Source organism: Rhinolophus ferrumequinum, chromosome 8 (assembly GCF_004115265.2).
Source record: "Rhinolophus ferrumequinum isolate MPI-CBG mRhiFer1 chromosome 8, mRhiFer1_v1.p, whole genome shotgun sequence".
NCBI lineage: Eukaryota > Metazoa > Chordata > Mammalia > Chiroptera > Rhinolophidae > Rhinolophus > Rhinolophus ferrumequinum.
Genome location: NC_046291.1, coordinates 55,502,176 through 55,519,018, shown reverse-complemented (window position 1 = coordinate 55,519,018; position 16,843 = coordinate 55,502,176). Strand labels below are relative to the sequence as shown.

The 16,843-nt window shown below is 42.8% G+C and overlaps 1 protein-coding gene across 5 annotated transcripts in view; it reads right to left on the bottom strand.

Moving 5' to 3' along the window:
- The window catches only part of STK39 (serine/threonine kinase 39), a 276,825-nt gene that overhangs the window by 179,084 nt on the left and 80,898 nt on the right, over positions 1-16,843 (bottom strand). The gene's annotated exons all lie outside the window — the stretch shown is intronic.

Below are 16,843 nucleotides of genomic sequence, written 5' to 3'. Positions count from 1 at the left end.
TTTTTACTATGGCGATGAATTGTCCCAGATGCCATGGAGCTCTCAGGCAGACACCAGGCAGTCCTGCCACCAACCCACCATCCCTTACACTCTGGAGAACACCGTCATGGGAATGTGTCAGCAAGCCCACCAGTCCAAAAGCTCAGCATACCAAATTATATTTCCCACCAAAAAGGTATCAAAAATCATAACGAACCACAAATGATTACATCAATGAAAATATAAACACATCCCCAAAGCTCAACACATAAAGGATCTTAGCTCTTAGCTAAGATTCATTTTAGAAAATAATTCATAAGAAAAAGCACTGGAGGCAGTAAAATTAGTATATGATGTAGTTTCTTTTTATGTTTTTCTTTTATTATGATTATTTTCTAGCCTCTTTAATTCCATATCATCAATGTTTGGATAGTGGATTTTTTTTTTTTAAATGAGGGATGAATAACATCTATCTTCCACATTCCCATGCCTTTGCTTAAACAGTGTTCTCTAACACCTTATCCAAAATCAGATTGGCACATCCACAAACCCCGGTACACACAGCCGGCATGCCCAGGTTTATCTACATGTAGCAATCAACACAAAGGAAAAGCTCAATCAGCAAAGGTTGCTTATTTTTTCAATGTTTGCTTTCTGGATAATTTTCCTAGATATAGATGGAATGGTTGGTAGAATGAAGTAAAACTATTCTTAACATTTCATTTTATACCAGAAGTTCTTTTTGTGAGAAAATGAATTAATTAGGCATATTGCATATACAGACATTCAAATACACAAAAATGGTGTTTGTATGTGACAGTAGAGAAGGGGGGATACCCAATTATTAATGCATGCATTTCTTAAATTTTTACTGAAGGTTAAAATTAGTTAATAAGTACCAACTACTTAGGGCTAGTAAAGACCTACCAGTAAGCCAACTCAAGGACACCTGGATAGTAAGCTGGTAAATACCGTGTTTCCCCGAAAATAAGACGTAGTTGGACCATCAGCTCTAATGCATCTTTTGGAGCAAAAATTAATATAAGACCCGCTCTGATATTATATTATATTGTACCCAGTCTTATATTAAAATAAGACGGGGTCTTATATTAATTTTTGCTCCAAAAGACGCATTAGAGCTGATGGTCCAGCTACATCTTATTTTCAGGGAAACACAGTAGTAATAAAAAAGGGTACACCTCAAAACGCTGCAGTGTGAGCCCCTTCAAATTGCTTTCATATAACTTTCCTTTGCTGGTCCCCTTTGTTGACTGCCAGGATGACAGCAATTACTAAAGAACAACATCAAGTACAAGCCAAGGTCAGAATGTAGTAGCATTTCCTCTAGGTCTACAATATTAAGGTATATAATAACACTGTTGAAGTTGACTGTTTCATTTTATTTACGTTAAAATATACTCAACTCTCAATCTACAAGCAAAAGGAATAAAAACTGACAAATGGGGTCTTTGTTTCAACTGTTACTCTCATACTAATATTGAGAAATATATTTTGAAAATGCTATATAATTAAATGTGCCAAACTCTAAAACTCTTTGAATTTTTATACTGTAGTCAGAATAATGAAGCCTTGTGAAAAAAATCTCTGGAACCCATGAGCCAGTCTCCTGAAGGGAGAAGGAGATAAAATTCATTCTTATACAAGAGCTAGATGAATTGAATCATTAGTTTGGCTGGGGGAAAGACAATATGATATGGCTTTCAAAAATATTAATTTCAACTTAATTTATATTTCTGAAAAGAAGTTCAATAAATCAGACATTCCATTTTTATTAAAATAATTTTGCAACATGATCATATTATATAAATACATATCTGTAAATAATTAAGGATACGGGTAAAAGTTGCTTTAAGGACAAATAGATTATTTTAAATGCAGTTGAAGCAAACGCAAAGTCCCTTCCTAAAAAATACAATCCAGATTAAAAAATCCATATTTAATATTAGATTTTTTTCAATTCCTTAAAAATAACATCTGATTACATTAGACTTTTTTAAAGCTGCAAAATAGCCGAGAAAGTGTATAGCAGCAATTCACTATTGACGATACCCCTTCAATGTGTCTTTCATGATTCACATATTTCTTCATAGCCTCCACTTAGAACACTCCCTTTAAAGTCATAAACAAATGATTAAACATCTTTAAAGCTCAAAACAAAAATTCCATAAGCAGAAAACACCCATCTTAACATCTACTCACCCTTACAACTACAGAATAAATGCACAATTTGCTCCTATTTATGGCTAATGTGTATACAGGAAGACTTATATGTACTGAGAAATAGAACATTTGGACCTAAGTACATAGTGTGCTTGTGTGAACAGGAAAATCGGTATATTCTGTGGAGACAGCTTACATATGACAGTGAGAAGGTGGCGGAGCAGAACAGTGAAAAGCGTCCTTGTTTCCCAAGGGGTACATCTTATACAGCCAAAGGGCATGGAGCCAGATACACTTGAGTCAGAAACCATGAACATTTCTCTGGAAACATGGAATCAAAGGCTACACATAAAGTTAGCCAGCCCATCTTCCTGTCTCCAGGAATAACTGCATCTCACCCTAGAAAGAATACTGTCATCCTGCTAGCTTTTGAAAAGCTCTCATGTCTTTTGAATCCGTCCACTTCTCTCCATCCCCACGGCCCCTGCCTTGGGTTAAGCCAAGATTCCTGTGCAGCCTCCAAAAATCACCACCTCCCTGCTTTCCCCAGAGCCATGCTCCAGCTACCAGACCTGATTCCTCCTAAAAAGCCTCTAAAGGCACCTGCTTCTCGGAGATAAGTCAAAATCCCCTGGCACAACATGCAAATCGGACTGCCTTTCCTCTCCTGCCTCACCTACCACGACTCACAGATGCAGACCTTGAGCTTCTGCCGTGCTCAACTGCTTCCTTTTCCCCCCGAGTCCATCACCATCCTTGCTTGCCCTCACCAGTGCTGCCTTTGCTCCAATGCTCTGTCATTGTCCAGTCCAGTCCACATTGCTCCCTCCACTAAGTGTATGGTCATCAGCAGAGGACATTCTGCTTGTCCTCATTAATGACAAAAGCATCTTTGGCATCCTGACTTTTGGTGCCTTGGGGCTTTTTCACAGTCCTCTTTGTGCCAAGGTGTGGTTAGTTTGATATGCATCCACCATCTCCTTTGTCTAATTTGTGGTGTACTATTGAAGTAACTTTGGGACTTGTCTTATTTTGATATGTGAATATTAAACCTTAAGAAGGATCTGCGGGGTTGTGCAGTGCAGCTACCTGATTTGAAGAGTGGCACATCCTCTAGGAAATAGCACAGCCCTAACTGGCAAGGATAGACATCACAGTGGTTAGACAAAGGCTAGACTATTCCCCAACCGTGTGACGTAGCAAGGCACTTAACCTTTCTGGGCTTCTGTTTCCTTATCAGGCTTCTTGGTTACGCCTATGTTTACATCACTTGCATATTTGTAACACTTGCCTACTTCTTTTCACCATGTATGCTTTACAATAACTGTTAGGTAGATTAATAAGCTACTGTTCTCTGCCTTTTAAAAAAACAAGGTAAATGGGGGTGGCCAGATGGCTCAGTTGGTTAGAGCGTGAGCTCTGAACAACAGGGCTGCTGGTTCGATTCTCACATGGGCCAGTGAGCTGGGCCCCCTACAACTAGACTGAAGACAACGAGCTGCCGCTGAGCTGCCCGGTGGGGCAGCCGGATGGCTCAGTTGGTTAGAGTGCGAGCCCTGAACAACAGGGCTGCAGGTTCGATTCCCACATAGGATAGTGGGTTGTGTGCCCTGCAACTAAAGATTGAAAACGGCGACTGGACTTGGAGGTGAGCTGCGCCCTCCACAACTAGATTAAAGGACAACGACTTGGAGCTGATGGGCCCTGGAGAAACACACTGTTTCCCAATATTCCCCAATTTAAAAAAAAAAAAAATGAGGTAACTAGGCTGGTAAATATAAAATATGAGAAAGATATGTTTCCTGACCTTAAGAATATTACCATCTAGGAGGGAGAAGATCTGAAACAATAAACAATGTGTAAAAGCAAATGCTACAGCATGCTGTCTGTGTAGAAACAGAGAAGGTAGGACGGTAACAGCCATGAGAGACTGCATCGAAGTGGGTCTTGGACTTGGCCTTAAAGACAAAGTTAGGATTTGGACAGGCAAGCCTAAAAAGAAATGGCATTCCAAAGAAACAGCATGAGTAAAGCACAGTGTTGAGCCAACAACAGTTGCAAGGGTCAAAAACTCAAGTATCTACAGGGACCAGGCAAGAATATAAAAGGTAGAGGGTTCTAATAAACAACAGCATGATCTCAATAATTAAGGGCACTTGGTACTTCGTCTCAGCACAGGGGAGACGTGAGAAGTGCTAGGCCCTTCCCAGGAGCCCATTCTCCGTGCCCTCCCACCCGGGGCCTAAAGCTGTCTTCCGCTATTCAGCTGGAAAAGAAAAGTTGCCATGGAGAAGACAGATCTGGTGTTGCAGATGTCCCACGTTTCTCAGAGAAAGCCAAACATCAAGATGTTAATGTAAAACCTCTTTTTGTTGTTGTTGTTGTTGTTGTGGCTGCAATAAATTCATTTTTTCTGAAGTGGAAAAGCAAAATAAAGCAAGTCCACCGGCCTGATTTAGCCTGCAAACCCAGTCTGCCAACTATGTTGTCGTGAGGTTTAAAATTTACCTAAAATACTTTGACATATACCATGCGATACTATTGTGATACTACAACCCAGGTAGTCAACTGGCGTTCCGACCCAAGATGCCAGAGGCAGCTGTGGAAGTATTTCTGTTCTCTGTATCTAAGTATAGATAAGTTTGGGCCAGGTGAATGCCCCAAAGGGGCTGTTACCCGGGAAAAGAGTCACCTGTTGACAGGCATGATGCATATTAGAAACGGGCTTTCGATGGTGAAAGTAAAGGTAGTTAGCACAAAGAGTAGCTAAAATATTTTAGATATACTCCCCACTCTTGCATAAATAGAAAGAAACAATCCAACGATGCCCAAGTGTAAGCTAAATCCCTAACCAGTTTTGTATCTATCCCGTTAGCTTCTAGATGCCAAGAACAAGTGTACAGGAAAACTGCACCTGCCATTTGGTGTGTCTGCTCTCAGTGAAACCTGCATTCACCTCGCAGCACAGAGAGCAGGGATTTCTTTGAGCTTACAGAACAAACTTGGAGACTTCATTAGGGGTTTGCTGGCTAATGACTGGCAAAATTTGGTCTCCAACTTGACTTCCTTATATCCTGGGAATGACATTGTGGCTGAGCGGCCAACCCCGACCTACCTCAAACATCTACAACGTCTACTAACGTCTGTGACAAGGAATCTGAGTTGTACATGAAAAAAACTCGCTTCAGTCCACTCAACACTTGATAGTTGAGAGCTCCCTAAAATGTATTCAGACTGGGTTACAGCAGATACTGATCCCTTCAGATTTCCAAGTGGCTGGCTGGGGCAGGGGCTGGGGCACCAGGAGCCACCACAGCTGCAGGGGGTTCTGGTTGTTCCTTGCTGGCAGCAGCCTCTTCCCCAGAGGCCACAATCTAGAAAAGCAAGGAAGCACTTGAAACTGTTAAGAAGCTCAACCACACGAGTCCTGAGTACCAAGTATGGGAAGTTGTACTCAGAACTAAACGTGTCAACCTTCTGTGTGCTGGGAAGTCCTAGATGCCCTCCCCACCCCCTCATTCTCTCGGTGAGAGAAGGAAAACGCAGACCAGGGAAAGTCAAGGCTTCCACAGTCACAGAATCAGAGGCACGCCTCTTCCCACTGCAATCCAGACTCCTTATTCCATCCAAGTTAATCTTCCTAAAGTGCAGTTCCCATTAGCACCCTGGACTACTGTTGCTCTCTCTCTAGTGAAGAGGAAAATTGGGGGAAAGTAACGGTGCAGAAGTGTTCAGGAAAGGAGGAAGACTAGCGGAGGGGAAGATCACAGCTACAACCCAGGAGTAAAATCAACAGGGCCTGTGTTTGAATAGGGACCATGGAAATGGATTGACAAATTCTTAAGAAAATATGATGACTGCGTGGATGTTGGAATTGAAAAAGAGGAGGGGGAGAAAAAAAGATTAGACGACTTGCCACAGACCACACAGCAAGTTACTGAGGGTCGGAATAAAACCCACAGTCCTTCACAGAAGAGTTAGCCACTTAGCCTCAGTCTCCTCCTTGGAAAAAATCAGTGTATTTTTCTGTACTGAAAAGGAAATGCAAAATGGAATAATGGGGTTAATCCTCCACAGCTCCTAAGCTCTTCCTTGAGTAAAGATCAAGTTATGATTACCCAACACAGAAAAACTAGTTTGAGGTTCTCTCGTTAATCTTAAATGTCATATTTATATCATCAAAAAACAATCCCTTCATAATTTGGTTTGAGTCCCAGGTTTTTTGTTTGTTTTTTTTTCCCTCGTAAGTGACTCTCAGGACTTTACTGGCAAAACTGAACTGTACTTCTAAACACTCAGGAACATTTTCAGGGCTACCAGCACCTAGCTTTTCTGAGTCCCACAGGTTTCCTTAAAATGTTATATCACCAATGTTGGATGAGCAAAGAAGCATGTAAAGAAGTACATTATTATTTAAATTATGCAAACTATGTGAAAACGGTATATTTTCTTAATTCTGTTAGGAAAAAACTATGGAAAGTTATTTCGTTTTAAACAATGTAGTTTGTTCTTTTTGTGTTGTTTTTTATAGTACAATGCGTGTCAGCACCCTACTTACCCTGAGCAAGCATAGGGTGTGTACAACAGCGTCTAAATGCCGTGGGTTTGCATACCATGGGGCTTATAGAGCTTTGATTTGGACACGATCTTGGCCTTTTGGTAAGAGCTAACATGGGAAAATATTAATTTTAACAGAGTGATGAGTACACGAGCTAGACAGCATGAATAGAACAAATATGCTAAGAGGATCAATATACTACCCTCAGAACTAAACATGTACGTCTTCTATTTGCTGGGAAGTCCTAGATGCCCTCCCCACACCTTCATTCTCTCGGTGAGAGAAAGAAAACGCAGACCAGGGAAAGTCAAGGCTTCCTCAGTCCCAGAATCAGAGGCACGCCTCTTCCCACTGCAATCCAGACTCCTTATTCCATCCAGATTAATCTTCCTACAGTGCAGTTCTGATCACAGCACTCTCTGGTCAAACTCTCTCTCCCCACATGGCTCTTGAAGAACGACAAGGCAGCCCGCCCCTGGCCATGACTTGTCACGTATACGGAAGCCAACAGGCCTCCGGTGCCGTTTCCTTCTCACCGCAATGATTACCCAGCTAGCGCATCCGTTAGCAGCGTGCTTTGAGCTTCTTTAACTGATCAAATTACCATTTCTCAATTTTATTTTTTTAATGTACAATCAAACCCAGCATTTGCTATCAGGTCTTCTGTCTGTTTTTGTTTATAAATTACGTAGGAACAACTCCTCACTCCCCTGGAGCTTTGCCATCTTCATAGTGTCATCAGACCTCTGAGCAAGAAGAGTCTGAGTAGAAACGGGGAGGGCTGTCCCTTGTGTCTGCTGGAAAGTCCTCCAAACCGAGGCAGGGGAGAGCTCAGGGCAGCAGAGTTCGGAGGTGGCAGAAGGGACAGACACATCAAGTCCTCCAGATGGACGCCACGCCTCGGGGTACCTGTCCCGTGCTCAGTGGAACTCAGCAAACACAGAGCAAGAAGCAGGGCCCAGAGCCCAAGGAGCCAAGTCAGGATGTGGCAACATGTAGGACAGCAGCTGCCAACACTCACTGGGCTCCTTTCCTCTTCAAATAATGCCAGTCTGCTCATGGAAGCAGTTTTCTAATTAGTCTAATAGTGAGATTTCATTGCATCGTGACTGTGAGCATAACTATCAGGAGACCAAGCAGTGACAGCCTTGGTGTGAGATGTGTAGCCCCTGTGCAGAGGCATATACCATGGGGTCCTGATCTTTCCCAGTGAGGATCCCACCACCAATCCCTGAAACTAAAAGGAAGAGGAGAGGCAGCGAGGGCGGACGCAGTGAGTAGGAAGGAGCTGCATTTCCACCCCAAGAAGCACTCTGGAGTCAAACAGGCCCGCGTGTGATGCCAATTACACTCCCTGCTGATTTACTTAATTCTTGGAGCAAGTTTCACAAGCTATAAAATGGGGAGCTGAGGATATCTATGGTAGGTTTTCCGTATTAGTCCTTGTAGCACACAGTTGGTTGCCTACTCAATACGATACCCTGTTCTTCTCTACCAGAATCCTGACTCTGTTTGCAGGCCTCAGGGTATTAATTGTACTGATCTAAGCCAATCAAGGTGCTTGGTTTCTCCCAGGAGTGAATGGTCTGAGGGTCTGTCCCAGTTCTGGCTCATGAAATCAAGGGAAATAGGGTGCAGTCTCTTTTGGGAAATTTTCCACCTGGATATAAGAAACAATCTACAAGGTTCCTTTGCTCCCTTCTCCCTTGTCTTGTTTGGGACACTGTCATGTGAGGATGTGATGCTGGCAGCAAGAGCATCACATGGGGACATGTGCTACTTGACATGACTGAGGCGCAGACCAGGAAGTAGGAAAGAACCCATGACCTCTCTGATATCCCTGCGTTTCTGCACCAACCTTGGAAACAAATGCCCCAGACTTCTGTTATGTGCGATAATTAAAGGTCTGCCTTGCTTAATAACCTGCCAGTCAAGCATTCTAGTATTTATACCCAAAGGCTTCTTAACTCTTACAGCCCGTCTTTCCCCAGCTCAGCCATGTTTATTCATACTTCCTGACTGCTAAGTGTTAACCATTGCATCAGAGGCCAAAGCCGTTGCAATCTCCAAAAGGAGTTGGTAAAAAATCAGCAATTCAGCACACAGTGCAATTTTGCCATTTTAAACAGCTCTGATATTAAGCGTGGCTTTTAATGCCAGGGGCAAAATCAAACAAATAAATGCACAGGCATCTCAAGGGGGAAAATCATACTGCAAGAAGAGTCCAATTCACTTTTTTGCCAATAGTTTCTGTTTGAGGCGTTGCTTACATAAATGTTCCCGGAAGAGAACAATACACTTCTAAAGAAATAGGAGAGGGGTATCTTCAACATTCTAGTCTAAACCCTTGCTACTCAAAGTGGGGTCCCCAGAGCAGAATCATCAGCATCATCTGGGAGCCGCTGAGAAATGCAGACTTTTGGGTCCCACCCTAGTCCCACTGAACCAGAATTGGCATTGTAGCAAGATCTCTAGCTGACTCGATGCGCGAGTTGGAGAAGCACTGCTCAGGAGTACTGTGTTCCTACCAGGGGCTATGGCACGATTCAGTGTGAATGGAAGACCTCAAAGTACAGCCCATCCACAGCTTCCCTCTTGCATCTCTGAGATGCACAGAACCACAGTAGTAGGAAGAGAGTGCCGGGAAAAAAGTTTAGTGCACATTCATGTATCTCATGGCACAGTAAGTACACGGGTAAGTAGTCCCCAATCCCAGATTTCGCTTTATATGGTTTCAATTACCTGCAGTAACTGATTTCAACCAACCAGGATCTGAAAATATTAAATAGAAAATTCCAGAAATAAACAATTCGTGAGTCAAATTACACACTGGTCTGAGTAGTATGACAGAGTCTCTCACCATCCCTCTCTGTGCCTCCCAGGACGTGGATCACCCCTTTGTCCAGCATATCCACACTGTGCATGCTCCCCGTCAACAGTCACTTAGTAGCCATCTCAGGTAGCAGATTGGTGTCATGGTATCGCAGTGCTTGTGTTCAAGTAACCCTTATTTTACTTAATAATGGTCCCAAAGTGCAAGAGTAGTTTAAACTTTATCATATGTACGTATGTATGGGGGGAAAAAAAACATAGTATGTACTGGGTTCAGTACCATGGTTTCAGGCATCCAATGGGCGTCTTGGGACATATCCCCCATGGATAAGGAGGGACTACTGTACTAAAAATGCAAACCACATCCTACATAAAGCTGTCTGACTCAGTGATTCTAATTGTCAAGCAAGACGAACAAATTCACATACATGGCATACATCTATGGGAGCACTCATATTTGTACAAATTCTTTTTTTAGTACATGAAAATAACTGATAATCATAATACTTATGAACAGTCCATTACTAACTGAGGGCACAGAGAAGATCAACTGCGGTAAGCATCATTCTCAGATGTTTATAACAATAGTCCTTTCTCACCCATTCATGAGAACTTCTGAAATGCAGCTGTGTGCAGGTTATATCATTATACTATTAAAGTGATAACACTGAATCAACTCATCTTTTAAGCAAGTCAATGATAAATATGTAGCCACCTTATCTACGATTAGCAATCAATCATACACTGCTTCACTATGGATTGGGACACAAAACCTGTCCCGCTCAGGAGGGGCGGACCCCAAGAGGAACCAGACAGAAAAAAGAATTTTCTGAAACCCTTGCTCGCCACCCAGTCTCCTTTGCCCCCAATCAGATTCCTGGTTTTCAATTCCACTTATTCCTTCTTGCAAGCAAATGGTGCTTAAGAACTTCATTTGGCTCTCTAGGCTACAGCCCCCAGCCACCCACGGCACGGTGTCTGATGCATTTACAGTCAGAAAACACAATCTGCCATGTTTCCAGAGTCTGGGCCCTAGAGAATCACTTCTCAGCTGCTCTATACAAATTCACTTTCCCATCTATTAATGAGAGAGAGGTAGTCCTGACCTTCTTTGGAACATCAGAGAATGACAATTTCATAGTCTTTTCCGACAGCAAAAGAAGAAATCAGAAGACATCACCTTCTTATTCCCTAAAAGTAGAGTCTCACCTTTCAAAATAAAAGAAACACAACGAAGCAAACTGTCCCATGGCTCAGGGGGGTAGACTCTTGAAATTGCCATCAACTGGTTTCCTTCAAATATGCCATATTTCTCCTCATAAGGGACAAGTCCTTAGAACTGGGCTTGCACTTTGTACATGCCATCGACATCAATTTACAATGACATAGACAAATTACAAGAAAAATTCAACAGGAAGACTCTTGGTCAAAATGCCAAGGCTATACAAGCTGCCACTCCCTCCCCAATTCCTGAACCGTTCACACCATCAAGGCAGCACAGGCTTAAAAAAGACAGAGACAGAAGAATAAGTGGAAGTTGGTGTCAATTCACATTTGGCTCACAGTTCAGCTGACTAATGCCCACAATTAGACACAGGGTGAAGTAGAGCACTAGTTTAAGGCACCAGCAAATTGCAGAGAACCTGCCCATTTAAGTAAGAGTCACAGAACCCTTCCCCAAAGCAGGTGTATTTCCAGTGAGAAGTGCAGAGAGAGGCCACACCCAGAAGGGAGAGGAGCCAGGAAGGATGGAGCAGTAACTCCAGGCCCGCTGGGCTGAAGGGACCAGGCAAGAACCACCTTTCTTCTCGAGTCCAATGACAGACATGACCAAGAACTCACTAGTGGCCAACTGTCTATCAAACACGGTCATTACAGTGAACAAAGGAAAACCACAGCTAATCCCCAAATCACAAATTCATTCTTCCCTGGCTTCCCCGTGGGAGGCAGGAAGGATATTCGTAAAGTTGCTCTGGTAAAAGAAACCACAGATTACTTGGCTCACTCTCCCTTCCATGCCCAAGACCATCATGTGATTTGAATGCTTTCAAATAGGACGGAGAATATCTTAGTGACTAAGGGCTAATGAAGGGACACTCAGACTATTTTGATGCAAGACAGATACGTCTTGGAGAAAGTCTTGTCAAGCTTCCTCATTTTGCAGCTGAAAAAACTGAGCCCCAGGGCAGCTGAACTGTGAAAGGCATAGAGTTAAGAGGCAAGAGGGCAGGGTGGGGGTGGAGGGGCATAAATGACAAGGAAGTGAGCCAAGGACCGAAAGTGAAGTCAGGAGATTTCAGAGTGATCTGCTTTTCCAATCTTCAGAATGACCTTAAACACGTCCCCAGTGGCTCAGCAGCCCTCAGTCCCCTCATCTGAACTGACCTGCTCAGCTGAATTGACAGGGCTCTTGTAAGGAGAGCACCAGGTAAGCATATCATACAAGTGTTATTTCCCGAGTCAAAGGCATGCTCTGCAGTCAACGGGGGCTTCCTCACGGGCCATACCCACAAAGATGAGCACAAGAAACTTAGATCAAATATGAGTAAGTCTAATTTCCGATGCAATATTCATATACCTGCAGGTGGTCTTTTTCATACAAATCTCCACTCAGCTACCTCTATTCTCAGAAGCTTCCGATACATCAGAATGACCCATCTATACAGGTTTAAAGAGATGGTCCCTCTATGGGAGGTGATTAAAATAGGACAATTCCAGTATTTAAAGCAACGATTTACATAATTTCCACAACGTTTTGAGAAGGACGAGTTGAGGCTAATCCAACCTTCAAAGAATCTACAGATTTTTTAATCTGTGACAAAGAAAACCTGACATTTAAAACTCCTAACACTGAAAAGTCACTAAAATATGAGGCTCGTATATTAAACTCTGTTGCTCGGTATTCTTTTCATCTAAATTTACTACATAGTCTTATGTTCATTAATTCATTCAGCAACTCTTTACTGAGCTCTAACTCAGTGTCATGTCCAGTTCCAAACACTGGGACTATAGAGCAGAAACCCCTGCCTTCAAGAAGCTGAACTTTAAATTGGGGCGAGGGTGGGACAGAGAGGCAAACAGAGAATAAATAAAATCATGAAGTATACTATACAGTGGTGGTTTTCAGACTTGAGTGTGCATCACAGTCACTAGAGGGCTTCTTACAATAAAGGTTGCTGGGCCCTACCTTGAGAGTGTCTGATTCCGCAGGTCTGGGGGTGAAGAAGCACGAGAATTTGTATTTAATCAAATTCCCAAGGTGATGGTGATGCTGCTGGCCTAGGATCAGGCCTGGAGAACCACTAACATGGCGTACACTGATGCATACAATAAAGGAAACCAGATCAAGGGTGGGAGCTGGGGGGGCTACGATGTACCATAGGATGGCCACAGAAGCCGCACTGATGTGCCATTTGAGCCGAGAATTTTACTGCGGTACCGAAAAGAGTATTCCAGATAGAACAGCAGGCAATGCAAAGGTCCTGAGGCAGGAGCATGCATGGCAAGGAGGTCAGTTTGACTTGAGTGGAGGAAGGAAGAGACAAAAGCAAGAAATTAGGTCAAGCAAGATAGTGAGGAGCCAGCTCTTTGAAGGCCTGGTGGGCCACCATAAGGATTTTGACTTCATTTTGAAAAGGGAAGGCACTGGAGGGTTTTGAGCAAAGGCATGATACAAGCCTTTAATTCAGTGCAACAGTATCACTCTGGGTCTTATGGAGAGAACTGAGCACAGAGGGGAAGGGCAGAAGATGAGCACCTCTTAGGAGGCGACCATAAGAATCCAGGCAAGAGCTGATGGAGCACGACGACAGCAGGGGAAGTGGCGTGACGTCATTAACGATAGGATTTGCTGACAGATTTGGACAGAACTTAGGGTAGAAGAGAAAGGGAAGGCTCAAGGAACCCCAGATTTCTGGCCTAATCAATAGAATGATGGAGCTGCCATTAAAAGAAGTGGGAAGACTGTGAGAAGGGAAGTTTGCTGGGGGGTCTACAGGTTATAGAGTTCTTTTGTACGGCAGTTATACAGTTGAGCGAGTTGAAAGGAAAGTTGAGCCCAGCAACATCATTTTACAGGTGATACAGGGCCAGCAATGACCTTGATAGAGGGCATAGGGTAAGTCAGTGACCGAGGGGGCTACATAATCTTGGCTACTGGAGTCCTCAAGTGTACTCTGTAAAATCAATCAGTGTTAAACTATATTCCACAGAGTACAAATACATTTAACTCTATTTAAATTTTCTAAAGCTCTCTAATATACTTACAATATATGCAGTAACTTATAAGATGTTATTAATCAGAAACAACTATTCCGGAATCATTCATATTTACAACACATATTTAAGATTTATCCCCAGAACAACCTATTAAACTAGACCTAATAAGGCTAACTTAGATTCCTCAAGGATATGCATTTTTCTCCGCCTCTAAATTTTGGAAATTAAATTCTATAGCTAACTTTCACCTGAATGGTAAACTCCCTGACAGTAGACATGATGTCTGTATTGCTTACCACCGTTATCAAATCAGAGGACTGTGCCTGAAACACAGTAAATGCTCAGTAAATATCTGTCAGCTAACCACTTAAGATGCATTGAACCCAAACACCTAATGTTTGCCTTTTTACCAGGGAAAGACCATTTTTTGTTATAACAAATGGAGGTTCTGGGAAATAGAAAAATAAATGAAAAAAAAAAAAAAAGATCTAGCAAAGAACTGACTTGAATGGCTCTGCTCCCAATCTAAAAACTCTTGTTTTTCTGGGCCTTAACAGCTTCTGGTAATATATAAAATTTAATTTAATAATGACACAGAAGGCCCTTAAAAGCAGAATGGAAGAAAGGAAGGCTGAGAGAGAGGGAGGGACGGGGTGGGAGAGAAGAAAGGAGGCCATCTGTCTCAGGCCCTCCTAGACACTCTTCCTTGAAGTTCAGCCCTGTCCCCCACGCAGCTATACACACACAGCTGAGGAAAAATTCCAGCAGGAGGGCAGAGCAAAGTGATTCTCCCCAACTGGGTTCACCCAGTAAGACTTCCTAAAGCCGGTGCTCAAACAACTGCTAGCAGCTGTTAAAGGATGGAAAGCTGCTTAAAATGTCCCCAAGTATTTCTCCCCAGTGGTGCACACATGGAATGGAAAACTAAGTTTCCAGAACTGACTGCATGCTCTGTTCATGCCAGAGGTTTCACAAATGTTACCATTTTTATCAAGACCCCAAAATTCAGAGGGTCACATTAATTTGCGGTCTTTATTTACTTAAACCAAAAAAAAAGAAGTATACATGAGAATTTTGGCATAGTTTGTTAAATGATAATTCACATAATTATAAACTTCCTGAAACTCAAACCCTACATTTTTGGCTCACTATAAAACACTTTACAAGCCCCAAAGATGTTAATTTGCACTTGTATTCTATGTTGAGTGTACCCAATGTCTCTTAATTGGTGTGCTCTGCTTTGCTCTTCCTTAGCATTATTAATCGTTTCATTGTCAGCTGGCTAAGGCCAGCTGCCTAAAATCAGAGCTGAAAGTGTTTGTTAAAAAACTATGTTTAGCCTTTAAACTATGCACTAGTATGCATACCTAAATATTTTAAATACGTTCGCCTCCCTCTCCGTTAAGCTGCTATCTTCTTACTTGTTTGAGCTTTCAGCTATACCTTGCATACACACCACCTACCACCATCAGGCGCGTGCACGTACACAGCCTGCAGAGTCAGGCAGTTCAGATCACGCTGACCAAAAGTTCGTGAACACCTGCCATGTGTCAGGCACTACTGGGGGGTGTTGAGATGAACAACACGGACTTTCTACCACTGGCATAAGTACATGGTCGGGAGGGCAGAGGGGGATGCAGGGGCCGAATTTCAGCTCCATGGCATAGGCCTTCCAGCTGGAGTGTGTAAAGCAGTGGACTTTCAAGCCACTAGGGTAAGGTGCTTGATGCAGAGAGGGTGCGGGTGGCAAAGGAAAGGGTGCAGAAAGGTTTCTCAAGGAAAGAATGCCCTGAATTGAGTTGTGAAAGAGAAATGAGCCAGGTAAAGAAGGGAGATCGTGAAGAAGTGAAGCAAAAAGCACCGGTAGAAGAGACTGGAAAAACAGGCAGGGCCTTCATATATCATATGCAGGAGCTGGGGCTTGATTGCATCAGCAACCGTTTTAAACTTCATGCCAGGGAATTTTACGGTCAGATCTGCATTGTAGATTTTTCACTCCAGTGATATTGGGAAAATCGGTGGGGTAAAGAAGGAGGGAGAGCAAAATGACACGGCAGGAGGTCACATGGGGTGCTGACAGCGTGGCCTCCTGAATCACTTCCTTGAGATCTTACAACACCCTAAATAATGAAAGGGCACCATCCCTATTTCAGTACAAAAGCACTATGACCTAATTCTAAACTGGAATGTGCATTAACTCCTTTAGCACTGCAGTTTTTTCCCATCACACAGACGTGGAATCTGAGGTACAGAGAGGTTACAGGGTTAGAAGAAGCAGTGTCAGCCTGCGGGCCACAGCAGTCTGGTGTCAGAGCCTATGCACTCGTACATTCAGTGACACCATCACTTCCTGATTTGGGGGCCTCAGGGGCTCTCAGAGCTTCCTGACACTAATCAGAGTGCACACAGGGAGCCCCTAGTACCTCCTTAAGCAGCAGCCAGTCTTCCCTACAACACAAGAATTATTCTCTTTTATTCCCATCCAAGTGTACTTTACTGGAGCCAAAGAACAGAGAAAAGCAACAAAAAGAACCTAGCAGTTATGGGTATAAACACTCCACCACCTTGCACACCTCCGTCTGGCTCCTTGAGAATAACATCTGAATACTGGAAGCAAGTTAAATCTAGTTGCATGTTTTCCTGGCAGAAGTTTTAGTCATAGGGTTTTCAGTTGTTTAAGACACAGACTGAAGCTAAAAATGTATTCAAAGGCTGACTAAGGATATAATCTGCTTCCCAGAAAACCAAGATGCTACCCAAAGTCATACCAATGTGCCTTGGACAGTGAAAAACCTAGGGCTTAAGACTCAGATACACTGAGACAGATGTGGTGATAACTTTCTAGAATTCTAGACTGCCTTAGCTCAGTACCAGATGTAATTTCTGTTAGAAAAACTAGGGGTGGGAAATTGACATTCACACATGCACACACACAGAAAAGGCAAAAAAAGTAAGTGAAAATGAGCATGAGCTCTACCTTATATAAGGTATGCTTCAAGAAAGTTACTTACAAAAAACAAGTGTTTTGAAATCCATATTTTTAAAGTACATTAAAAGTGGTCACTATTTAAAAGA